Here is a 6153-nt window from a genome sequence, read left to right as displayed (position 1 = left end):
CAATGTGTCACTCAAAAATTTTTGGAGCTTTGAATATATATATATATATATATATATATATATATATTATATATACAAATATTGTTGAAGTTATGCTTAGTTAATTCATAATTCCTGGTCAATTATTATACATTGGGGAGGGAGTTCTTGGAATTTAAAATATTATTTCTACTTGCAAGCTGCAATATTAGTAATGTGTATAATCATGTCATTTTTGTTTTAAAAATAATAAAATAAACACATTTTTGGTGAATGAAATTTAATGCTCATTTAGTTTCTATATTTTTGAATTTGTAAGTTTTTCAACTTTAGTAAGTGATAATTTTAGTTCATCTATTTTATAATTTGAAATGATATAGGATGTGTTCGGCTGAATTTTTTTGTGTTTAATTTTGAAAAAAAAAGTCATTTTGGAAAAAGATTGACTTTTTGACAACCATTCAAAATAGTTTTTTAAAAAATGAGTTTATGAAAGAGGCACAAATGACCAAAATAAAATGGTGTTTTAAATAATGGCTAAACAAATGTTTCTTTGTGAAAATGACCAAATAACTAATTCTAATACTATTTGTGCATAAATGACCCAAATAAAATGATGTTTTAAAAATAGCCAAATAATTTATTTTTTGTGAAAAATGGAAACAACTAATTCTAATACTATTTCAAATTTAATAATAGACAAAACTATCCCTACTACCAAATCTTTATAATTATGGGGTATTTCAAACGAAAAATCTGACAACCTAAAATAAGATCTCATGAATTTGAATTTTGAATATAAGTCAATAAATAAATAAATCTATTTAAATCTAGTAAAAAAATCAATCTTATTTAGTTTTAAGAACCAATATCTAAAATAATATCAACCAAACAAAAATATTTTAAGGAACCTAATTAGAAATTAATGTTTGAAAACTAATAAAGTTATAGTGCTAGTTTCTAACATACTTAATTATAATTAGTAACTCAAAATTTAACCATAAATAAGTAGATACTTTGTATCCAAAATAGGTATCTAGTGGAAGTTTGCCCTATACTAAGCCCAATAAATATCAATTTAAACTTCGTCATATATTATTACACATATTAAAAGTAATTAAAATCCTTGTTAGCCTAAACCATGCAAACCAACTAACCACCCATGCTTATGATTTAGCCAATCGTAATGATAGTATCTCACTAAATAAAGCCTTATATTCACAATAATTATCAAATACCTTCTACTCATAAATACTTTTGTCCTATTTTGATAGACATACTAAAAATAATTTAAATATTTATTAGATTAAACCATGCAAATACCTCGTAGTAGGAAGAATCTTTATCATATTTTCTTTATATTAAAATTAACTTTCATCCCATCAATACTGTAATAGCTAAAATCTTCATAGTTACCCAAACACAAATACTATATATTAAAAAATCATCAAACATTAATTATCGATTGCAACAGTTATGACCTCTAATACACTAAGATTTGTTTAGATTAACTTTCTAAGTGTTTAAATAAGTGATTATGAGTGCAAAAAATAGTGTATAAAAACTTAGAAAGTCAATCCAAATGAACCCTAAATTTCATCACCACTACCCTATACACTTCCGTCTCCTCCACAATCTCCTATGCTATCTATTCATTCCAATTGACATTGATTTAAGTCCTCAATTCATCTTTTATCCCAATTCTCATCCATTTAGATTTCTTTTTAGAAAAAAAAACGTACATACATATTTACATACCTTATCGCCAATGGGTATGGTTCAATCCACATCCCAATACCTGCCACCATTACCACTAACTCTGGCAGCAACCACCCTCAAATGAGTAATTTTGCTGGTCATTATTTTAAATTATTATTTCTTTTTATTTTATGGTCATCGTTAAGAGTAATTTGACATTAATTAAAAAAAATTAATCTATAACAAACCAAATAAACTGGTATATAAAAATAACGAGTTGTCATACAAACAAACGCATAGCCTCTATGGTAAAAACTTTTGTAGGATTTAATAATAAAAAAAAGTTTATACATGTTAATTAATTAACTGATCAGATATCAAAAAATTTTATAAACTATAATAAGTTATTCCATATAAAAATCAACACATTTTATGATAGGGGACTAAATTATTAAAAATTTCAAAATATAGAGATTAAATGGTTAAAAAGTTTAACGACTAAATATGTTTTAACCTAAAAAACAACGCTAATAACAAGAAAAAAGACTTGGACATCGATACGATGGTGTCAAGTAATTTAGAGATCTTTTTTTTTAATTTAGAGGAGTAAAAACTTTGTTATGTGAAAATGAGAACATATTTTGGATCATATATGATGTGGCAAGGAGAAAGAATCCTAATTACACACATCATTATGAATTGACATGTAATTTAATAAGAGCAAAAGAAATCAAACCAAATTGGTAATCGAATCGAACTGAATTGATTCAACTCGATTTGATATATAAAATTGTGAGGAAAGTTGATGAAAACGAAAAACGGAACCTTCCTAATCAGTGTATACTTTATTTATTTCTTGATTTAATGTTGTAATTTTTATTTTTTGTTTTTCAAACTCAACTGGCATAATAGTACGTGTCATCGACCAAGAGATATTTGGTTCAAATCTCTCACTCCTATTTTTCTAAAAAAAACTAAATTTTTATACAAATAAATCGTTAGAACAATATTTATGAATGTAACATAAAATTTTAATTTGAATATATGCGTATATAATTTTATTTTAGATTTAAAGAAATTTTCAAATGTTAATAAAAACTTAATATATATATATGTGTGTGTTTCTATTATTTATCTTATGAATTATTTTTCACGACAAAACGTGTATAAAAAAAAGATCAATACATGATTAGTTATATTGCAAAAGTGTTTATTTCTAAGAGAGTGCATATTCAATATACTTACCTACTTCAATGCAAAATTTAGATGTGTTTCAATGAAGGAGCTAAAGACAACTCATTACTAGTGTTATTTGTTGTAGCTACCCAAACTAAGTTTTGTTATGTAGTTGTGGCTAATTCTTGTTATATAAATGGAAGGCTTGTGCCTATAAAAGGATATGTGTGCTTTTAGATGATCATCAAATAAATCCTATTTCTTGCAAAACTTCCTTCTCTTATTAGAAAAAACTTCATTGTTGTGTTATTTATAAGCTCTCGGACGAAGTTCGCTCTCTCTTGCATAAGGTGTCGAACCCCTAACTAGTAGGCACACTAAACAAGAGTTTGAATCGATTCGTTTGGTTTCATATATGAAAAGAGCAAATTGAAAGAAATACTTTTAGAAATTAGAAACCGATCGGTTTGGTTTCGTTTGATTCTTCTTCTTTTTCATCATATGGCTTGTTTTCTTGTCAAGTGTAGGGTATCACATCAAGTGCCAAAAATTCGTAAAGATGGTAGTAATAGAAAGGCAAGGAAAAGCCAAAGAGATGGTATTGTTGTTGGCGAGGTGCCTACAACGATGAAGAACAAGAAATGGCATCGACAAAGACAGGTAGGCGGTAAAGAGCGAAAAATGGTGTCGTCGTCAAGATTGCGACGATCACAAAGAGGGAATGAGTTGGGCGGCTGGCTTGCAGCCTGGTTGGAAGAGGCCGAAGGAGAAAGAGAGAGAGATGAAATTAAAGAGTTGGAGAAGGCCTCCAAAGGCTAAAGAAAAATTGAAAAAGCCCTTTAAAAAACTTTTACTTAAAGTGATGGTTTGTATTATTTTTTTTAAAACATTCTTTTTAAAAGGGATATTTGTGAGCTATATCACTTATATCCCTTTTAACCAATAATATTTATTCAATGATTGAATTATAAATTTTGGATCAAATTTTTAATTTTATGTATCGTGCCTTATAAATTTCTCTCAAACCTTTTCAATACAAAGTTGTCAAATTTAAAAACTGAAAATTCTATAGACATTTGCAAAAATTTTTACCTGTTAGACACAAAATTTGATAGTTTAAATACCTATCAAATTTAAAATTTGTTATACCCACCGCAATTATCTCTCTTGGTCCTCAAACTCCCAACAAATTTTTAAAAAGCACTCCAAAAGTTGGGGATTCAAGGAAATTTTATCTTAATTAAGTAAAAAAAAAAAATAAGTCTTGTTAAAATAAAATCAAAAGTTAAAATTCTTAAACCTAATTAAAAACTAAACTTACCTTATATACAAACTAAACTCTACATACTCGGAATAGAAAAGTATCAAACAATTTCCTCAATATATATATATATATCAAACAACAATAAAGTAGAAGCTACAAAGATATGGTATTTAATTGTCCCTCTTCGATAAAAAAATTAAACTATTCCACTTCCTCTTTCATAAACGTTTTGAAATTATTCATGACTTGAAACAATATGTCGATAATTTAGGACAATGCATGCATTAATTTTTTTCTTATCTAAGTCTTTGTCACACCATTTCAAGTCCAATTTCCATTCAGATTTCTAAAAGATTTCTATTCCAAAAGTACTTTTAAAACGTATTTATAAAAATTGATGATAATATTACAACTTCTTAAATAAAGTTCAATTTTTTTATAAAAAAAAGGACAAAGTTTAAGAGTATTTTGTTTTTTATAATTTAATATATATAAATTAATAAAAAAATTAAAATTTGTAGAAAAAATATATTTTTTCTAAGTAAAAAATAGATTTAAGAAAATATAATATAAAAGATCACTCATATTAATAAAGCTCGTTGCTATTCATTTGATTCCAATATTTCCCTTTAATATTATATGTTAATCACAATATACATGAATTGTCTTATATATATGTGAGAGTTATGGGTTAATGATTTTAAAACAAAATTTTATTAGATAGTTTAAATTAGTTCATTTATAAAAGTTTCAATTTTAATTTATTCAACTTTTAGTTTGTATTTTTTATTAATTTTCGACTAAGATTCAGAGCATAAATTTATTATTTTTATTTTTGTGTCCAAATTTTAAGATTATGTAAACTTTAAAAGACACATATGTGACATCATTCATGTAAATTGACTTGACGGTTGTGGAGTAAAAATTGATTAACATGCAATTAATTTTAATGGTATATTTTGGGATGAAATGGCATAACAACGATCCTAATCTTCTATGTATATAATAATAATTTATAAACAATATCATCCAAGTCTTTTAATTTTTATACATCAATTATCATCCTTTATTTCAACACAAAAGATTTGTTGAGAAAATTTTTAAAGTTTAAGAGAATTTTTTACAATAAATTTCAAATTTCAAACAAGATAAAAATGCATCGACGATTAAAATAAAATCAATTGTGTTATATTCATTGAAGTGGAAACTTTACAAGTATTAACTATAGGTCAAAAAGAAACTACCGCTAACACATGGTAACTTATACCATTTGTTGATGTCAAAATTTGGACAAATAAAGTGGTCTAACCTTAAAATGGCAATAATGGTAAATTTGTATTTTTTTTTTTTTTTTTTTTTTGAAGAAGATCACCAATAAGTTAACAAGAAATACACACTGATGGACTATAGGTCATACATGTTTCGATGCCTAAGTCAAAAAGTCTGAAGATTTTTTTTTACTACGTCGCTTTTACTCTTTAATCCTAAAATCATTCACAACTTCATTAATCTTATGATTCTTCTTAAATCATCCACTAAGTCATTAGGTCGTCTCCCTCCTATTTAGAGGCACTACCCAAAATAAAAGCCAATAACATAAATTTAAAAAATTTATTCAATTACTTGAAAAAAAAATAGAAAGTAGTATTCAAAAGAAAATTATATCATCGAATAGTTTTCCAGCACTCCCATCTCAACCTAACTAGACTTGAGAGCCAAACAATAGTATGATGGGCAAATTATGTGCTACCCTATTACAATATCTTAAATTGAGATTACAAAGCAACATCGATTTTAAAGATAGGATCTTTTTAATAACTAAAATTGTTTTAAGTTGAAACAAATTGAATTAAATGATTCTAACTTTTAGTTCAAAGATTTGATTATAGCAATCTTTATTGATGGAGTGATTTAGAGCTTTTGCAATATTCAAGAGCTTAATTGCAAAATTTCATAAATTTTGGGAGGTGGTTGGGTTCTAATTTTGAAAATTTCCCTTTAGTTTAGATTAGAGTGTTCCTTACCATCATTATAGA

This window comes from Benincasa hispida, chromosome 5 (assembly GCF_027475165.1).
Source record: "Benincasa hispida cultivar pf3 chromosome 5, pf3_genome.v1.1, whole genome shotgun sequence".
Lineage (NCBI taxonomy): Eukaryota > Viridiplantae > Streptophyta > Magnoliopsida > Cucurbitales > Cucurbitaceae > Benincasa > Benincasa hispida.
Note: the sequence above shows the minus strand (reverse complement) of the source record.